Source organism: Onychostoma macrolepis, chromosome 10 (assembly GCF_012432095.1).
Source record: "Onychostoma macrolepis isolate SWU-2019 chromosome 10, ASM1243209v1, whole genome shotgun sequence".
NCBI classification, from domain to species: Eukaryota; Metazoa; Chordata; class Actinopteri; order Cypriniformes; family Cyprinidae; genus Onychostoma; species Onychostoma macrolepis.
The window spans coordinates 3,406,069-3,428,994 of NC_081164.1; positions in this window are offsets into that span (position 1 = coordinate 3,406,069).

The following is a 22,926-nucleotide window of genomic DNA, read 5'->3' on the forward strand; positions in this document are numbered from 1 at the left end:
GACCCGGCCCCTAACAGGTAAGTTTTTTGGGGTATGCAGCTCAGGCCTTTGGCCGAAGGCTGTTTGGTCTTTGTGTTCCTGTGGCTCAGTGGTAGAGCATTGCGTTAGTAGCGAAAAAGGTCGTGGGTTAAATGCATAAATGTAAATGTAATGTAATGAAGGGGATAATGTCACTGACAGCCATCAAACCGGGGGCAACTCCCTTAGCTTGGTAGAGTTGGTACTTAGTGCTCATCTTTGTGGCTGGCATGCACTCCCCTCAGCATGGTGGCGTGGGTATTCTGTTCCCCAAAGACTAGAGGACTGTCAGCATCCTTCCTCCAGTAGTTTGTCTCCGTGCCTCTGAGAACTCTGAGGTCCACTGTGTTCTCCTCTGCCTTAGTTCTTCCTCGTGTGGCCTTGTTAGCGTTATCCAGCTCATCTGTGCCTTGTTTCCCCCAGTGTATTTAAGTTGTGTATTTTTCCCTTGGTTCCTCACTCGGTTTTTGAGTCTGTGCCCTGTGTTTCCTGCCTGGTCTCGCTAAAGCCTCTCTAGCTACCCCAAGTAAGGTATCCTGAGTTCCTTTCTTTGATTGTTATTGTTCTCTGGCTTTGTTTTCTCCCCTCGTGGAGTTTTTTGTTTTTCTCTTCTGGTTTTTTCCATTTTGATGTTGTTAATACCTCGGCCCAAGAAGAACTTTTGTTGAATTATTATTTTTTTAATAAATCTTCATTTCCTGGAATGCTGCCTTAAGTGTTTTGTTTGGGTCTAACATTACCACTCTCGTGGCCCAGTGCTAGATCTCTCAACCACCACACCAGAGACCCAAGTTCAAGCATGGCTCGTGACAAGGATGCAGTCAGTCAGTCAGTCATATTTATTTATAAAGCACATTTAAAAACAACAGCTGTTGGCCAAAGTGCTGTACAAAATTAAAAAATATACCAAAATACAAGAATAAACAAAACACAGCAACAGATAGTACACTACAGTTATGCCACTGTGCTCACTTGAGACCATGTGCAACAGTAAATAAGTACGTTTTAAGAAGAGACTTAAAATCAGCGTATGTTGGAGCAGATCTTATATAAAATGGCAAATTGTTCCAAAGCTGTGGGGCAGCCACTGAAAAGGCACGGTCACCTTTCAATTTCAGGCGTGTCCTTGGAACAGTCCACTTAAAACTACTGGTTGATCGAAGTTCCCTAGAAGCACTACAGTAAAACAGGAGATCGGAGATATATGACGGAGCCAGTCCATGCAAACCTTTGTATACAAACAGTAATGTTTTAAAATGGATATGATATTTAACTGGGAGCCAGTGAAGAGAGATCAGCACTGGCGAAATATGTTCCCTCTTTCTTGTTCCAGTTAACAATCTAGCAGCAGCATTTTGAACAAGTTGAAGACGTGAAAGTAGGGACTGTGAAATACCCGAGTACAATCCATTACAATAGTCTAATCTGGATGAGATAAAAGCATGTATTACAGACTCCATGTCTCTTAATGTTAAGAATGACTTCATCTTTGCAATATTCTTTAGCTGATAAAAACAACTTCTAACCACAGCATTGATCTGTTTATCAAAAGTCAAAGCAGAGTCAAAAGTAACGCCTAAGTTTCTGACATGTGAATGAAGATTACCAGATAGAGGCCCCATTATACTGGCCACAACCTCTGTAGAAGCAGGGGAGCCAAAGAGTAGGACCTCAGTCTTAGACTCATTTAACTGGAGGAAGTTGGCAGACATCCACTGTTTAACATCTCTCAGACAATCAAATAAACACTGTAGACTGGAGACATCCTTTGGGTGCAAGGGAACATAACACTGAGTATCATCTGCGTAACAATGGTATGAGACATTGTGCTTCCTAAATATAGCATACAGAGGGAGCATGTACAGAGAAAATAGAACAGGACCCAAAATTGAGCCCTGTGGAACCCCATACAAAACCGGTGCACAAGATGAAGAATATCTGCCAGTCTCTACCGAGAAGGTTCGATTCTTTAAATAGGATACAAACCAACTTAAAACACAACCTTGGATCCCGATTTGCTGTAAGCGATTTAAAAGAATGCCATGATCGAGAGTGTCGAATGCCGCGCTAAGATCCAGCAAAATTAAAACCGCACAATTGCCAGAATCGACGATCAACAACAAGTCATTTAAAACTTTTAGCAATGCAGATTCTGTACTGTGTTGAGGTCTAAAACCAGACTGATATTTATCAAAATTACCATTTTCCTGTAGGAAAGAGGAAAGTTGATTAAAAACAACCTTCTCCAAAACTTTTGATAGAAACGGTAATTTAGAGATGGGACGGTAATTCTTAAAAACTGTTGGATCAAGATTTGTTTTTTTGAGTAGCGGCTGCACAATGGCATGCTTAAAATAAGATGGGACTTTTCCACTGATTAAACTGTTATTAATTATTGACAGTAAACTAGGAGTAATAGCGTCAAGTGTCTCTAATAAGAGACAAGGGGGGACAACATCCAAGGAACAAAAGGTGGGCTTCATTTTATGAATAATTTGCACCAAGTAACTATGAGACACTGGAGTAAATTCAGATAAATATGTAGAAATTGATGTGGACTGAGGAAGGTCCAGAGAGGAGGGAACAATACATGATCTTATATCATCGATCTTTTCAGTAAAAAACTTAAGAAAGTTTTCACAGGCCATAGGAGACGGATCTGGATATAAATTAGACATCGGACTTAACACACTATTAATGGTATTAAATAATATTTTTGGACTATGAGCATTTTTAGCAATGAGATCAGAAAAATAATTTGCCTTTGCAATCTTAACAGTTTTTTGATAGTGAATCATACACTCTTTGACGCAATCATATGATATTTGTAATTTATCCCTCTTCCACTTGCTTTCCGCTTTTCTCCATTTCTGTCTAATCGCCCTAGTTTCATCATTAAACCAGGGATGAACACGACTTTTAGTTTTTTCAATTTAAAAGGGCAACAACATCAAGTATATTTGAACATAGTCCATTAAACTTATTAACCAGCTCGTCAGGATTACCTCCAAGACAGTTAGACTCTAATTCGTAAGATATAGGGAAGTAATATAAGCATCAGAAAATTGTTTAGATGTGGATGAGTTAAAAGCGAGTACACCGGTATGCCGAGGCACGGTGTAGTACAGGACTAGGGACAGCTGTGTTAAAAGTAATAGACTTATGATCAGACAAAAAGGATTCCTCAATACCTACATCACTAACTAAAAGGCCATAAGATAAAATTAAATCAAGTGTGTGCCCTTGGTTATGAGTAGGACCAACAACAGATTGTATGAGATTGAAGGTGTCAATAATTTGTAGAAACTCTTTAACCATAGGCTTCGAGGGACAGCAAACATGTATGTTAAAATCGCCCAATACCAAGAGCCTATCTGCATTGGGCACCACAGAGGATAAGAAATCTGAGAACTCACTTATAAAATCCTTATTGTACTTGGGGGGTCTATAAACAAGTATACATAATAGTGGATTACAGCCATCCATCTTAAATAACTGAACTTCAAAGCTAGAAAACGATTCTGAGGGGAGTAGACGGCATTTTAAATTATTTCTAAAGATAGTAGCTAAGCCCCCACCACGAGCGACTGACCTTATCGTGTTAAAAAAGTTATAATCTTTGGGACAAACTTCAGAGAGTGGACCAAGTTCACCAGCCTTTAGCCATGTCTCAGTCATAAACAGGAAGTCCAACTCATTAGATACAATTTGTTCATTAATTGCAAATGTCTTGTTTGAAATCGATCTTACGTTTAGCAGCGCCATCCTCACTTCAGTGGAGTCCATTTCCTGATGAGTGGATTGATATGTTGTAGAATTATGTTGTTGTTGCTCCGACGACGGGGAATAATCCAATGAACGAAGGTTGCGGGGATTTACTCCTCGTCTACAGACCCGTAGTCTTGGAGAAGTACTCCTTGACAAGAGCACCGATCCTAGTTGCTCCAGATAAACAGACACGGCACCGCGCTTGAGGGACGACGAATACGAGATCCGGCCATGGTCACAGCTAGAAACCAGACTCCAAGAGTCCGTATGACTCAGGCCTCCAAGCGACGACGCGCGGAGGTACCTCCTCACGCGAACCAACACACCACCGCGTGTTCCCCGTCTTCTATAGCGTTTCTTCCTCTGATGATATTCACAGTTCCACAGATAGGAACGGGGGATCAGGAATCTTGTACCCTCCGTGGTTTGAATCAGAAACAGTTTCTACGGTCCATCGTAGATTAAGAAGAAACGAGCGATCATAGGCAAGCACTGTAGTAACTTTTTGAGCAGACGTGCAGACAAACAAGACAAAAATACTCAATAGAGATAACACAGACACCAGGCGACGGCTTGCCAAACTCCACACTGGCGCCATCTTTCCTGTTCCACAGACCATATTATGTGGATGCAGGTTGAAGATTATGTATGTAACCATGGTTCCCTGAGTAGGGAACGAAACACTGCATCTTCTAGGCTTTGTGCCATGCTTTGGATGCAAGCTTCAGACGAAGATGTATTCTCCCGGTGGCCCTTTATACTATGGCTGTGCGGGTAGTGATGTCATAGGCTGTCGCCGGCCAACATGTTGTGGTTTTTGCATGTATGCTTCAGACACGGGTCATGCTGACGGCATTCCCCAAAGTGACCGCTAGAGGATGCAGTGTCTCATTACATATGTAACCTGAGACGTTCTTCGCAAACTTTAGATGGTCCAGAATTTCCAGCCAGGATTTATTTATTTATTGGTTTATTTAATAGAGACCATGCATATTCATGAACATTGTTGTATAAAAATACACCATGTAAATATGCCAGAATTAGTATCAATTTCCAGCCAGGATCATTACACAAACATCTTCGATAGAGCAAATTTTTCCTGTTCTTTCACAACTGGCTTCCAGTTAAATATTGTATTAAACTTAAGATTTTACATTTCACTTACAAGTCTCTTCATAACTTAGCACCTTCATATCTGTGTGATCTTGTTTATTCATCTGATTCTTTTAGATCTTCTACTGTCGCTTTTTTTACACCCTCTGTACATTTGACCAAGGGTCTAGGGCTTTTAGTTGTACTGCTCCCCCTCTTTTGGAGCTCTTTAACACAAAGCATTTGTAATTTTTAAAACTTATAACACATTTTTTAAAGCATTTTTAAAATATTTTAAAGGCTTCAGGAACCAATTCTCTCCAGCACAAGACCTGGTATCAGTGCCTCAGTTACTGTCTTCTAAGAGGAGTCTGGCGTTGCCCTATCAACCTTATCTGATGGCAGGTATTACTTCTGTTAATCTACAGAAATCCAATCACACTGAAACAAATCTGTCCCACTGCAGTGGCTAAAAGGGGGCCATGCCATGAAAGACTTGGTAAAACTGTATTTAATTCTGCCAAAACAACACACTGGAACACCTTTATTCAAATAAAAGCACAGCCTCTGTTCACAATTTCAGTACAGATTAGAATTTCTGTCCTCCCACAAATACAAAAAAAAAAAAAAAAAAAATTGCATCAAATGAACCATTAATTGCATGAATACATGGATTCATGCTGCTCTAATTATGACCCTACCATCTGCATGTCTAAGCAGAATTTGAGATTCATCAGACGAGGTGACATTTTTCCAATTGTCCACTATCCATTTGGGTGAACCAGAGAACACTGTAGCCTCAGCTGACATGAGTTGAACACGACAGTACATTAATATAATATAGTACTAGTATATACTGTATATACCATCATAATCTAAATGTAATTTTGCAGTAAATACAACATGATCTCACAGAATTCCGTGTAATGACCACGGACTTAATTAACCCCGAATCTGTGGTGGCATCGCGGAATCACCGAAAATTCCGTGATGGGCTCACAGAAGGCATCAGCCGTGGTCCATGCACGGATTCATTGGTTCAACACCAGCGCTGCATCGGACCACGTGAAAAGAGTGACTCCGATGCAGTTATATTTTGTATATAAATTTATACTTTCACTGGAGTACCTGACCCCACCCCTACCCTAAACCTACCCAGTTCTGAACAATAATAACGACAATAAATTTCCCAGTATGGCGTCGGCATATTGATGCTAAGGGTTTCCTATTTAAAGTGTTGAACCAGTGGATCCGTGCGTGGAGCACGGCTGATGCCTGTCACTGACTTACATTGGTATCACTTCTGTGAGCCCATCACGGAATTTTCGGCGATTCCGTGATACCACCAAAGATTCGGGGGTTAATTAAGTCCGTGGTCATTACACGGAATTCTGTGAGATAAGTGTTTCCCAGTTAATTTAATTCCCTCATGTCAGTTACTCTCATGCTTTAACTAGTAGCTTATAAAAGGATAATGCTCCTGTTGATTTGGATGTCTGTATCACACAGCCGGTGCAGACAGCATGCTTCACCCTGTGGATAAGACAATAAAACCTCAGCTAGGCAATGGACTGTGTCACAGTAATTTCATCTGCTGGTGTCTTCTTGAAATACATCGCTTGTATTGTAGCATTCAGAAGTCAAGTCAAAAACTTGACACGGAGAAGCTTCACACATAAATAAGTGGTAAGTTAAAAGACTTTCTTCACAACATAACACGCATGCGAGCAGGCCTACTTATTTTTTATTTACTTTATTTTATTTTACAATTTATTTACATTTTAAAAGTGTAATTTTAGCAAGCTAATTTTGGGAAGTCAGACTAACATTAGGTAGATCATTTCATGTTCTTTGGCTAGCTAATTTCCAATTTCATGTCTTAAACCAAGATGGTAGTGCTGAGAACTACCACAGCTCAATTATTTTAAATTATTTTTAGTCCTATTCATGTTCACACTGATGTTTGACAATTAGAAAATAAAGATTTCTGTCTTAATTTGAACAGTATTTCCAGTGCTTCACATTTTGAAACTTAAACTTGATTTTGTGAAATCTGTGCTTGTGCTATATTTCGTTAGAATAAATGCCACTTGGTTTGATATTTAGATATATAATGACATATGTAAATGTTGAATTTCGATGAAGTGTCCATAGACTTTTTGAGACCACTATACATACATTATTTAATACTTGGTTTATAAGTTAATAAAAGTTAATACAACTTTCAGTCAATATAATAAACTAACAGAATAAATGAACAAATGTCTGAAACTGTGTTTTGGGTTGTAGAGGATAGAGCCTTGAAAAGTAGCTGAATCATCACATCTCGTGAGGTTTTCGTAGGTGTCATAAATAAATAGATCATTAAAATTTATCAATGCTGCAATCTGTTGCAAGTATCAGCTGTTCTGTGAATAAAATGTTTGTCAAATATATAAATTTTGCTTTCACCACATAGTGTAAAACTGAGATTGAGGTTAAATAATATTCAAGTTTTAGTTTGTAGAAACAGAAGCACTGTTGGATGACAGAATAAAATGATGGATTTTGATATGAAAGACATTCATATATAAAATTGCAAACTGTCTGACTGATAGACAGCTAGTACAGAAGAGGTGACTGCAGATATGGCATCTTCAATCCTCATCAGTCCAACAGAGCTACACTTACCTGTCATCATCCTCATTAGTGCTGAGAGAAAGGTCCACTGAGAGAAATCTGCTTCACCAGGTCGGAAGCATAGAAAAACGCAATTCCAGTTACAATGTGTTAAATCCATTGGGTCATTTTCAGGGACCTGTGCTGTTTGTTCCAGACATTTCAAAGTTTATTGAAGTCCTCAAAGACCCATGAGCCAGGGATGTATCTGTCACAGGTATTGGGCGACCACCCAGCCCTATATGTGATTACAGCAGTAGTACTGTCCCGATTACTGTCAATACTGTCATTTACTGTCAATAAGACTAACCCTAAAGCGACAGATTAATTATTCAGAGGTTTTACTAACTTCTATATGCTAAGGGTGGATTCTTCTTCTCTCCTTCCTCCTCATGCCACTGGTTGCACTGTGCTGGAGTTATGTGCTGACTTGCCATCCCACTCTCATGAGAACTCATAATTGATGAAATATGACAATAGAATGTATGTAAATGGTTCATATTAAGTTTATTTAAATATAGCTAACCTTATCAAAGTAATAGCTATTTTAAAGCCAAAGTAAACACACTTGCTTTGCCATTTAAAAGCTTTTATTGCTTAAAATTTTTTAACTTACTATACATACTCTACACCCTCTATTGGAAATCTGACAGTCAAGATTATTTAATATGATTTGTTAGTCATTTAATATGAATTATTAGATATACTTTGTTGAATTTAGCTATTAAACATTTAGGTTAATAATACCTATCTGCTGACCGTGCATGATGAAGACATAATTTCCCCTCATCTCCAGCAGCTATTATAATATTATGTATTATGCTTCAATGTCCACTAATTATTGTGTTGTTATGATGTATACTTTGGAACACTTTTCACACAGAAGTCGCCTTCAAACCAAGCAGATTTCAGTTGGTCAAACAATTTGTTGTGTGACCAACTCGAATGCACAGTTTGTGATGTTAAACTTTTTTTCATGAAAACTCCTGATTGTGCAGATTCCCATAGGATTCTGCTTGCAAATTTCACTGAGCATCAGAAAATGTGATCACACATTTATGCTAAAATGTTTTTGCATTATATTTTTCACACAAATCTACACTCCATAATCACAAAGCAAAACCCATACGTGTGATAAATTAGCATATTTGATACAAATAAAACAATTGAAATGCCCAAGAATTCAGACCCTTGACTCAGTACTACTGTAGCTGAAGCACCTTTAGCAGCCTCAAATTGTGGATTTGGGGATTTTCTGCCATTCTTCTCTGCAAAGCCTTTCAAGCTCAGGTTAAATGGGGACTGTCAGTGGTCAGCCATTTTCAGGTTTCTCCAGATATGTTTGATTGGGTTCAAGTCAAGGTTCTGGCTGGACCACTGTAAGACATTTACAGAGTCATCCCTTAAGCCATTCTTGCATTGTCTTGACTGTGTGTTTAGAGTCATTATCCTGTTTGAAGGTGAACCTTCAGGTCCTGAGTGCTTTGGACCAGACTTTCATAAAGGATATTGCTGCATTTTTTTCTTCTTCTACCCAGACCAGCAGCATGATTCTCCCACCTCCTGCATTCCTTCACCGTTGGGATGGAATTCTGCATGTGATGAGCAGAGCCTGGTTTCCTACAGACATTATCCTTGGAAATGAGGTGCATCTGACCAGAGAATCTTGTATCTCACAGTCTTAGTGTCCTTCAGGTGCTTGAAGAATTATAGAGGCCACTCTGCTCTAGGAAACCTTTAATACAGCACATTTTTTGGAGCCTCAACACAATCCTGTCTCTGAGCTGTTCAGGCAGCTCTTTTGACCTCATTGCTTGGTTTTTGCTCTGATATGCATTTTCATCTGTTAGACCTTATATAGACAAGTGTGTGTTTTTTCAAATCATGTCTAATCGGTTGAATTTGCCCCAGATTTACTCCAATTAATGTGTAGAAACCTAGATAAATGGAATGTGCCTGGCTATTCCCCTACTTGATAATTGTTTCAAGGTGTATTGCCTAAGAACAATTTGATCCAAAAATGATAGCTGGTAATATATAATTTGAAGAAAAACCATAGACATTTTCAATTTGGATGGAAATATAACTAGATAGTAACTGTAAAGACTAAAATTACATCATGACACCATATAAAACAATTATTATATTATTTTGTACTTCATTTTGTACTTTTACTTTTGTCTTGGAATTGCTAAAATTGTTTATTTTATTATTATATATATTTTTTTAATTTTTAGAGACATCATTAATCAATATTTTAAAGGTTGTTGGAGCTACATACAGTACATTGTATAACAGTGACACTTATTATTGTATTTATAGGGCTTAAGTAAACCACACAATTTTTTCCCCATTCATTGCTTATCCCGTTTTTCATTGCTTCTGACCAGCGTTTGGAAAATCTATTTTAAATCTGCTTAAAAAAAGCTATTACTTTAGCAATTCCATTGTTAGTGGTGCATAAATTACACTTCACCTTTAAGTGGGGAATTATATGCATAAGAAAATCCTCTAAAAATCTAAAAAAAATTCAATAACCTTCTGTAAACATTTGGGATTACCCTAATTGAATTCTTTCTCTTTCACAAACTTAATTGTTATGCATGAGCTGAAATTTTGCATTTAATAATGATTTTTTTTTTTTTTTTTAAATGGTAAAACAATAAAATCCCAGAAGCACATTAGCCTTTCATGATTCATTCTACTGGTATATCTTAGTCATGTCATGGTTAGCAGGTGCAATTTACTCCACTCATCTGCATAAAGACATACACTTTCAGAAAAATAATTTAATCTAAACCACACAGAGGTTTTAAAAAAAAAACCCATATTAATCCTCATTATCTTGACAGTGCAGCACAACTACCTGCAGAGCACCTCAGGTTTAGAGAGGACTAGAATTTTTCACTGTATCCTACAATCCAAGTCCATTTTAAAGATGTTAACCCAAGGTCAGGTAGCTCTCTGTAAGAATATTCAGACTAATGGTCTACATCGTAACACTGCTGTTAAATTAATGATAGTATTTTGGAAGTAAATAACTAAAAGTTACATGTTTAACTACATTATTCAGTAGCCCGACAGTAGCTTAGTTGTTCTCATAATAAAGTAATTTTCCAGTAACAAGCAAACTCGTCTCATAAGTGCCAGTCAAATGTGGCAAAATGCTAAATTGTGATTTTTTTTTTTTTTTTTTAAATGTTGCATATGTAGCTTTACTGTCAAAACAATGATCAAACAAGCTTTTCAACATAGCCATGGACTGACCATCTGATCTTTATTGTGCATCACAATGGCAATTACTTTTATTATTTTTGGACGGACAGAAATTCTTATCGTAAAATGTATACATACTGTATTTTCAGCTAGTTATTACAAACAATCACAGCATCTGAATTGTGGCAAATTTTAGACAGCCATGGCTTTATGGTTCATTTGCTTTACTGTTTTGCAGTCTTTTACTGTTTAAGTAGACATTCTCTGTCAGACCACACTTAATGTGGTTTATCAAAAGGGTAATTTAACTACTTTAAATGATCTCCCAGTTGCTTCCCCATCGGCGCTCAAAAATCATCTTGTTTGCTATGTCATTCTCTTTGCTCTAAGTACTTCTAAGACACCTTATTTCCAAGGACTGCTTGAATAAACAATAATTAACATTTATGGAAATCAGAGAAATTGACTGGTGTGTGACTTATTATGCAAACAGCATAAGTAACCTTGTAGTTGTGGTATCCAAGGTTGTGAAAACTGGCGGTTTCATGTGCAATGGGCTTACAGCGTCGCTACTGAAAACGTCAATGTTATTGACTGAAATGGACTCAGCATGATACAAGATGTTCTTTGTGCGTTACAAAAAAGATCTGACTGTTGATTTCATTTCATGACTAAATGACTCGTGTGTTCAAACACGGTTTTATTTTTTGTGGTGTTTATTACTGTTGTGCGACAAAACCTGAAAAATAATATTAAATCTGCAGTGGTGGTATTATGGCACATAGCTGCTGTGTGTGACCTCAATGAAACAAAGATCCTGGTAACGTGAGCAGAATTTCCTTCATGCTACCAGTGCCAACAGGTGTTTGATATACTGGAATCCATTTTTCAAATTAAAAGCTCTCCTCATCACATAATTAGCTGGGAGAGCATGCCAGGTCAATATTACAGTAGTGGAGTGAGAGTCCATCTCATTTGTCTGACTAGTAATATGGCTTTTTTTGCAAGCATGCTGAATTTTGCTTCGCCAGACTGGTTCTTTTCACCAATTTTAGGATTTAAAAACCCTTTGTGATTTATTTATAGGCAATAAATATGACCTGAAGTAGCACTTTATATATATATATTTGTAACCTGTCCCATAAAGGTGTATCATCCATTTGGATTTATGGCCGCTGTATATGACGTGGCTCCTCCAGTGAGAGGTTTGAGAGGTTCAGGCTTGTGATAGTTAGTGAACTGGAGCTGGAGCTCCAGTGATGAGGTTATCAGAGAGGTCACTGGCCCCGTTTGACAGAGACGCTGATGGATTTTCCCTCGGCTCTGTTCCTGCCATTTCCATTCCTTTCACACACACACTCCCACAAATCATTATCATTTCCTCTGTTCCCCCTCTTCAATATCAAATAACCCTTTTAAGGATTTTAATCTTTCCCTCTTCAGCATACTCACGACTTCAATGGCAATTTGAATGGTTTTAGTTGTTCATGTTATATTATTCCTCTTGGTGGTTAACATATACAACATTCATTTACAAATTAAAGCATTCTCAAAGGCAGTTGCTCGGTTGGCACAATCAGCCCTAAACATGTAATCATTAAATATTTCAATTAATGTCTGACATACCTTATGACTTGAAGAACATCCCGTGATGCAAACTACTTGACTTCTTTTAGTTCACAGTTTTACTTTTAAAGTGCAATTTGTTTAAGTTAACTTCTTCCTGGTATTGTAGGCCTTGTTCAGACATTCAGCAAATATTTTATATAACCTGACCCACTTTTTTTTTTTTTTTAACTGGGTTAATGCAGTTTTTATTGTGGCACACTCTTGTGCATGATAGGTTATTATGTTAAGTGTTGTGTTAACGATATTGTGTTCCAAACTGCAAAAAGGATGCCTTCACAAAGGCAAGAGAACACAATAATGATAGCCACATTGCAGGATCGTTTCAAAGATAATTTAATACAAATGCCTTCCAAATCTCCGATAACCAATGTGAACATGCTAGCAACAGCAGTCCGAAAAAAAAAAATATATATTTTGAAAAATTTTGCGATAACGAATGAATGGCATATAAACAGACCCCATAACATATACTATATAATGTTCCAGTTGTGGTCCAAGAAAAAAAGTAAAATTATTTGTGACAAATGACACTTCTGTGCAATATAGTTGCCTCCAGATCAAAACTGTATGTCCTCAGAGAGAGAGAGAAAAAAGGGTCTCTGGAGAAAGATCAATGGAATCATTTAGTGTTCTAAATCTGTTTCAGCTTAGAGAAACTCATCTGGAGCCTTTTTTTTTCCCAAGTCCTTTTCCAATTCAGTGAGACAGGAAGAACCATTCTATCCTTTCAATCTTTTTCACTCTTTAGATACATATACAGTACACACACACAAACTATCGGGACTTTAATGCTGTATTTTTTTGCTCTTAATGTTTGATTAAGTAGTTGTTGGTTTACACAAGTGGTTTGCTTAGAATCTGGCAAACTATTTTCAGTTCCTGTAAAGTTCACAGCCACATTGATTTTCTTTAAACTGTAAATTTTAAATCCTTAAAGCTACTCTTTTCCTAATGGAGTTATTGACTTTAATATTGAAAGTACAATCTTCAATAAACTTTAACAGAATTTACAGATTATGTTGTGCTCTGATTTGATTAGTGTCAGACAGTACAAAACCGTTTAAAATTCCAAGTTGAAAGGTTTCGAGTCCACACAAAAAGATAAATAAATAAATTTCTAGCTTCAAGTTTAAATGGTAAATACATAAAAAAAAAATACATTTGTACTCTGTTTGTGTTTATATAAGTGTTTATATAATGCTGATCTTAGCAACGACTTTTCTAAATTAACTACAATTAATTAACTAATTCTAGTTAGCCACAGAAATTTAAGGTCTAAGCTCTAAAATATGATGGTAGTGTTTTATTGCTTAGAGCTAATGATAAAATAAAAATACATACATAAACAAATAAATAAATAAATAACCACAGTCACAGGAATTCCTGGTCAGGGTGACCTGTTACCTGAAGTCACTTCAGATCAATGACATGTAACCAAATCAAAATGCAGTATTTTTTCCCTGGACGTGATTTATTTTCACATAATAGGAGCTCCTTTGTGTGTTAAACTGCAGTAGGGTGGTCTAAAGGGTCTTACAGGTTGTTAAATCACCTCATTAAAGCTGTATTCTGAATGTTTTATTCCAGTCCTTATTTGAAAATACATGTTTAAAAACTACAGCAATTGCTTCATTTGTCTCAATAAACGAGACATTCTGGTAATAAAAGTCAACCTAAGGAACCTGACCTGAAAAAAAGGCAGTTTTTTATTTGGATCGTTTGAACATTCTGTTGCTCAAGATCCTTTTTAGTAAAAAAAAAAAAAAAAAAAAACTAATGATGTCTAATGATGTGAAATCTATATTGGGAGGACATTGTCACTCAAAGGTGAATGTTGGACTTTGTTAAGAGACAGAAACAACCCTGTCTGATGTTCTTTGAGGTGAAACTATGTCTCAAAACAAGAAAATTATATATTACCCTTTGGCAGCGGCTATTTGCACTAAGTGTAAATAGCATATTTTCTTAGCGATAGATACTATTTACACTAATTGAAAATAGCAGTATTTTTTAACGATATGCTATTTACACTAAGTGCAAACAGCTACAGTATAGATTTTTTTACACTATGTTAAAATAGCAAGATTTTCTGTTATTTATACTACTTATTGCAAATAGTGGCAATTGTCTGCACCTCAGTATTGTAGTACATTATAAAACAGTATGCAATAATAACGTATTGAGTGTAAATTAGTTTTAATTCAAATTATTAAATGGATGCCACCTTACTGGGACAATAAAGCCCTCCCTACACCTACCCTAACCCTACCCAATAATTTATTTTCAACTTTTTGAATATTTCCTTCATTTTTGTTGAAAATAAATGCCTTTCCGATGCGATATGAGATTTGAAAAGGGAGAAAAAAAGTTTGCAAAAGGTGGATTCGAACTCGGGACGATCGCGTCAAAAAGAACTTGCCTTACCTCCTACGCCACTGAAACCAATGTTAAACAAGCGTCTTTTTTTAGTGTTGACTATCCCAGTCACATGTTAGTGGGCGGAGTTAGTGTAAATAGCCTTTGCCAACAAGGCGGGCTATAGAGTGGGGAACTATGACGTCACTTTGTAGGCGGATTGGCTGTTAGCATGAAACTGGTTCCTTTTTTTCCATAGGCTTTTGGATTCAAGCCCTGTGTTCAATCATAGTTCATGAAACTTACACGTTTTGTCCATCAAGATAATCTTCACACAATAATATAACTTTGACGTATTTTGAAGCCTAAGTAAAAGTGCCAGAAATTAAAAGCTAAACTTAGGCTATAAACAAACTACACCAGCACGGTCGCTCACCTTCAACGTCACCACCAGCACGCTTCAGACAACTTTTTCAAACTTTTTTTTAACGTGTTCAGTGAAAAGTATTTACTCTATATATGAATTTTAATCCTTGCTACATGAACCTTTTCATATAAACTGGAATAAATACAAAACTAGAGCCTAACTAAAACTGAAATGAGACATTAGTAATAAATAGTATAGTGACTAAATGAAATAATCATAACTAAAGGACATTTGAAAGCACGTATTTCTGTACATTTCGAAATAAGGTGAATTAAAAGTCGATAAATCCTTGATTAATATGAATATTTTAATTAAAGCGCATCCTCACGTACTATTCAATAACATTCTAGTGCATTTCATCTATTAAATAACAGCAGAGTGAGCGAGTTTTGGGATATGGTAAGATTAAACTTATTTTTGTGAATAAAGTACCACATTTCAGCTATAATTTTGTTAGGGTGGATACACAAAATGTTATTTTATCCTTGCTTCTAAGAAATCCTCAATTTATATGCTTTCTAACAGCTTCATGTGGCCAAAAACATTTCATTTTAACGTGGCTTTAAGCACTATGCATCTTTAAAGTTTCACTTTAACCGCGTAAAGCCAGTAAATGTGGTGTTTCATACGAGTTTACCTTATGGTCAGAATCCAGAGTCTCCGCATCAGTAAGCGATAAAACCAACATCTTCCATCTGAAAACTTGTGTTGCATTTCGGGGTAAAGCAAAAAAACATTGTCAAACAACAATATAAAATGCGGGAAACTATTCTACAATTAATTGTATTACAAATTATGCTACAACTGGAAAATACTGTAAATTGATAAACTGTTCGGCGTGATGACGTTGAATGTCTCCGACAGCGCCTGTAGTCCCATTTAGCAACTTGTTAACAACCGTATTTTTTAAGAAACGTAACAGTTTAAAAAATCACGAGTGGGGTGTAACTGATAAAACGTGAAAGTATCTTGAGCCTGTCTGAACCACGGACCTTATTTAAGGGATTTAACCAAAATCCCTTAAAAAAAAAAACATTGAATCTGGGACGATGGAACCGGACGTGCTAAAATACTAACTCGCTTTTGGGTTTTTGCCTACAAAGTGACGTCATAGTTCCACCACTCTATTTGCACTTAGTGTAAATAGACACTCCGTTACACTTTTCTCCTAATAACCCCCCCCCCCACCCCAAATAAATATATATATATATATTATAGTGTTCATTATGTTGATTAATTATGTTGTGCAATAGTGTGGTCATGTTGATATTGTGGTCAGGTTATGCAGATGGGCAAGTAAAAAAAAAAAGACTCTCATAAGAGTAAGTTATTTCTGTGGCATCATATTAATCATTCTGCAATTTTCTGGCAGCTGGACAACAATAATACATTTGGAGTTAATTTACCATAAACACATGGTGAGTCACCCATCAGCTAATTTTAGCACATCTGCTAATTTTGTTAGTTCTTTGTTCAAACATTATGTGATACTGAGAATGAAGTTTGAAGATATTAAAAAAAGGCAGTTTGAATCGATAAACAGCAATGACAGCGGAAACCGATGGTGTGGGTGAAGGTATAATGTGTGCAGGTCTTTCACTTGCACTTCTTCAAAGTTCACTTAATCAGAGATGGACAGTAACAAAGTGCATTTACTTGATTACTGTACTTAAGTACACTTTTTGCATATCTGTATTTTACTTGAGTAATATTTATTTCTTTTTCTGGAAACTTATGACTTCAACTTCACTACACTCGAAAGACAAATATTATACTTTTCACTATAAATAGTCATTACTATGTAGCATCTTTGGAAGTCGGTGGGTGATTTTTTCTCTAAAACATGACCTTTTTAAGAGAGGCCTATCTGTAATCACTCATGTAGGGTTACGGGAAGTGATTTCCCAGCATTTTTTGAACGCTGACCAGTTGCATATATAACATTTATTCACAACAATTTAATAATATGTTAAAGGTGCAGTAAGAGTAAGAGTAAATGCTAGCTTTAGCCTGATAGCACTGAAAGCGAATGCCCCACCCTCCCTACAAATAGCCGTCAAAAGCCCCCTGAACACATTAACGCACATATAGACCTGACGGCCAGAGACAACATTACTACAATACATATTGTGTCATTCACCGGTGAGAAAACTTTATAGCACAGTTAGTAACAGTACTACAATACCATGAAAGAAGATCAGGTTGTTAATGCTTGCCTTCCATTCTCGCTCTGTCTGCACAGTGTACGTGAACGTGCTGATGACGTATCGAACAGGGTGTGCAGAGGTATGCTAATACATACATTGACAGGCAGGTAGGAAAGTCAATCAAAATGCTCGGAACGAGAAAGAACATTTCTTGGTCCTACACCTTCCACAGAATATATAAATACATATAAATACATTTAGACCACTTAATGATTGCTATCGGGATGTGAAGAGACTTTCAACCAGCATAACAAGAAAATGTTTCTGAAGACAATCACCTATTGCACCTTTAACATTGTGGTTTATATTCAACACAATATTGTTTGATTTAGCAAAATTATGTAACCAAAAAAATTACCCATAAAGCCACAGAAGAACTGCTGTGCATCTCCTAACAAAACACAGTAGATGTTTGACTTGAAGCAGCACTACACAGACCGTTCTGCCCATGACATCAAAGTACCGCGAGAGCGATTAGAGAGCATTTTTGAAATTTTAGTTTTGATGTCATATAAATCTTGCTATTTTGCTTTTTTGTTAAAGCAGTGTTGCTGTTGTAAAGTTATACAGCTACAGTTGTGTTGTTGGGTTTTAAAGCAGTTTTTTTTTTTTTTTTAATCGGTCAGTATTTACAGCAATTTCATTGTCCACTCGGTTCAAATGCGGATGAATGGCTACCCGTAGATGTGTGTGTGTGTGTGTGTGTGTGTGTATACAGTGCTGCTTGAAAGTTTGTGAACCCTTTCAAATTTTCTATATTTCTGCGTAAATATGACCCAAAACATCATAACATTTTCAAATAAGTCCTGATAGTCGACAAAGAGAACCGAATGAAACAATTGAGAGAAAAATATTTTCTTTGTCATTTATTTCTTGAGAAAAATGATCCAATGATCTGTGCATTGCAAAAGTATGTGAATCTTTGCTTTCAGTATCTGGTGTGACCCCCTTATACTGCAGTATCTGAAGGTAAATTCTCTTGTAAATGCTGATCAGTCCTGCACAATAAGATGTAGGAATTTTAGCCCATGGATTTGTGGAGTCCAAACTCTTTAGAGATTATTTTGTAACCTTTTCTAGCTTAATGAGCAACATCAACTATTTTTTCCGATGTCCTCAGTAATCTCCTTTGTTCGTGACAAGATTCACTTCCACAAACATGATCAGACTTTGATAGATCCCTGTTCTTTGAATAAAACAGGTCACGTACTGACATTTGATAGTCATTGCACTGACTGAAAACACCTCTGCACAGATGGACTCTAATTTCACCTTTAAATTAACTGCTAATCCAAGAGATATGCAATATTGGGTCATTTTCCTGAATAAATAAATGACCAAAAAAATATGTTTGTCTCATTTGTTTGATTGGGTTCTCTTTGTCTACTTTCAGGACTTATGCGAAAATCTGAATATGTTTTGGGTCAGATTTATGCAGAAATATAGAAAATTCCAAATTATATATATATTATATTTAGTAATTTATACATATATATAAATTACTAAATTTCTAAATTTAAAAATACTGTTAAAAATAATGTGAAAATACCCCCAAAATATAATTTAAAGCTATCATTTGTGTTAAATGTTTAGGCTACAACGGCCTAACATGAACCATGGAAAATAAAATAAGATAATTTGAGAAACATCTCAGAATTTTTTGTTCATGAAACCAAAACAGCTTTGTTACCAACAGTCTTCAAAATACCTTATTTTATGTTGTGCAAAAGAAAGTAAGGTATTTGAAACAACACAAGGGGGAGTAAATTATTACAGAATTTATTTATAAATTATTGGTGAACTATCCCTTTAATGTTTTATTTGATTTGATTTTTTAAATAAATTAAATTATGCTCTAAAGAAGAAACTAAAACTACCAGCAGGTGGCGGTAAATGTCTTTATTCATTCGATTTGATTCGTTCAAACGGCTGATTCATTCAGGAATGAAGTGAATGGCTCTCTCTATGAATGAGCATTTGAATCATTGGTTCACAGGAGTGAATTCATTCAGAAACTAAACACTGTCACAGACACACAACAGTTCTGCTGTGGCTTTATAGGTAATATTTTTGTTGGCAATATTGAACAAAAACACACAAATGTAACACAATATAAACTTCTTGTTTACTGAACTGTTGTATAAAATCACATTTGCACCTTATAGCCTACAGTCTATGATTTGCACTCGTGTACTTCGTGACAAAACAGCACTCCTGTGATATTGCTCTTGCTGCTGGTGTAATATCGCTTATCATATGATATAATATGAGACAAAAACTCATTAAGGGACATTTTTGCCCCAATATCTTGAATTTTTAGGGCATAACTTTGTTTTTGGAGTTGTTGCCCTGCATCATATTTGTCAACAGTCAACTGTGTTATGAAATGTAAGATGACGTCTGGGGCTGGGGTCAATGTGTTAACTGCGTTAAAATAGTTTAATCGCGTAATTTTTTCATAACTAATACATTACGTTAACGCGTTAAACTGACCGTCCTAATATCCAGACCATTGTAAAACCAGATCTTTTGTATAGTCAGGATCCTGCGACCCAAGGAGTCAGAACAGAATTATACTCAAAATGTTGCATTCTTTCTCATAATGTAATTGATTGCTGTGAAATTGTGACCACTTTACCAATCACACTGAGCCATTTAAAATTATAGCAAACATGAAAGGGGACAGCAATTGATTTACAAGATACATCACAGACATTCTTAATGAACTTTCGGCGACTGGAGCCTTGTGAGGGAGGAGAAGGGAAGGGGAGAGGAGGGTCATAAATAAGCAAGGAGAGCAGTTTGGGCAAGACAAATATCTTCTTTCCAGTTTAGTGAGTTTTATTGCTTTGATTTTGTTTTATTTTGTGTTCTGTCTTAGCAGGGAAACCATCCTTATAGACCAACAATGAAATAAATGGAACAGATCGAATACAAGAATGTGTCGAGTGTGAATTTGTGTGCCTCAGACAGACCGACAAATTCAACTACAATCTGTAGGCCAATGACAGACTTGGTAATGATATGGAAATAAAGAGTTTATTCAATGCTTCCTCTGTCTGCTGCAATGCTGTGATTTGTTTGAAGCTTCATTTGATCGAATTTCTCAGCAAATATTGACCAATGTGATTCAGTTGCCTTTAATTTAATTAATCCGCATATCATGCAAGTAATTTGATTCAAATATAATGACGACAGCTCTAAAAATAAAATTAGAACTTTGAAGCAACACTAGATCCTGAATGAATCATTGCACTGTAACATGGGCAATGCTTCCAAATCAAAAGTGATTTCCTTTTGGTAAAAATGCAAATATTGTTATGACAGATTCTATATCACATGTAAAGAAACCTGGCTAGGGTTTTATTCTGCAGCATTTTTTATTTATTTATTTTTTTCAATAAGCAATGCAATCTATTTACATGCTAATTTATATGTTTTTCCACCTTCGTGTTTTGACATTATTCATGATTGCTGTATTGTGAACAATATTTTGTTTCGGGTTTGTGAAAGGGCCAATGCATCCACACATTTGTATGTGTTTTATATATAAACATCACATTAATTCTGGGTATATTCCCTCTTTGTGTTGAGACTGTGGGTGGTATAATAGTAAAAGCACCTGCTGATTCCCTTTTGAGCAATGGCAATTTATTCCTCATGTTAAATATGCTATCAGTGCTTTTAAGTGTTTGCCACAAGCATTCTACAGAGGATAAAACGTTTGTCAAGTTGAGTATGAGTGTAAATTGCTTGTATCAAAACTGTACTTAAGAACTGATGTAACAATGACGTTAAAGCATATCTGATGCTGAGGTACTGTTGCACAATTGACCAGGGGTTTTACAACATCAGTAAACCTTTGATATTTTTAATAGTGGCTTAAATATCCAAATACTTTTTAGGACCAAAATGATTAGGTTTAAATAATAGGGAAAACATTCTATAAGCAAACTAATAATAATCGTAATATTGCAAAATAACAGTATGCGTATTTTAGAAAAATTGCACATGCACAGAGTCTTTGAATTTGCTGAGACGTTATTCTTCTTCTATGAACTATTTAAGTGTCTGAATCTAGGCCAGCACTGTCTCTTTTTAGTGAGGATTCAATGCTTTGATAATAACCGTAAGCCTACTGACAGTCAGAGCTCCTCTGAAAATAACTGATAACACAAAGAAACTTGAAAAAGATGGAAGTGGAAAAGTAACAGAGAGAGAAACTCCTTTAGCCTTTATATAATTTGGTTTGAGTAGCTGGTACAATAATGTACTTGTTACATCATTCCTGTGCCACTGTATCAACAGCTAATAAATGTGACGGTTTATCTGCAATATTATTTAAATTAATAGGTATTTGTGTATAAAATGTACATGCTTGTTTTATTATACAAAATCAACTTATTGACTTTTTTTCTTTTTTTAGTGCAACTTTAGAAATAAATATAATTATTTTTGTAATAAATACTTTATAACTATATTATTGACATACATATGTAATATAATAAATATGTAATATTATAATAACATATTACTTTTGTAAATGCATTAACTGTGTTTATTGTGTCAGATGTAGTCTCATTTATTAGAACGAAAAAACTCAACTTATGAATATAATTATATAATAATAATAATGAAGTATATTTTTTATGAACCTCATATGATTCATTTGTACATCTCTATAAGTTGTACATATGTAGTATAAAGTGTTTATCCATTGATATTGTACATAAAAATGTTCTAGAACTGTGCACATACCTTTGAAATCTAAGATTAAAATGTAAATTCATATATTCAAAAACTTCAACTTCCAAGCAGCCGGGGTCCATTTGTGCCAACTGCATATTGGCCTTATACTGCAGAGCAAAGAGGTGTGCTTTGCTGTAAATGATCTGTCCTGAACTATTGCTGTTTAGGAAGACAGCTCATTACAAGAGTCCGACCGCCAGCAGCCACCTTTGATGGATAGTTTTCCGCAGACATCTGACAGCAGAGTGTTTTTGCATTGTAAACAAACAGAGAGAGTGTGTTATACAAGTAAGCCAAGTAGAGATTGTGGCAGTACAAGAGAATTTGCAAGTCTGGGTGAGCTCCTCTACCTAATCAATTATACCGGCCTGCGTACAGGTCTAATCAAGGGCTTGGCTTGGCTTGGTGCTTCTTTTACCCTTAATGTAAAGAAATTAAATGTTTTTTTTTTTTTTTTTTTGCTTAACTTTTCAGAAAAGTAGGAACGGTCCGATTACAATGGTTGACTAAAGAACTACTCAAACGGTGAGGATGACAAGTTTATTTAGATTTTTTCCCCCAATGTTTAAAGTTACACTGCACACACACACACACACACACAAGATTGTGAAAATCTAACAAAAAATAAATAAAACAGATTAAAAAAAAGAAGATTAAAATAAATTAGATTAAATTAGATATTATAATAAATTAGATGTGAATAAAGAATACAGGCAAGTTTTGATGAACCCAAGTGCAGTATTCAAAATAATCCAAAATACAAACAAAGACTTGACTTGGCATGAACAGAAACACAAACCCACCAAC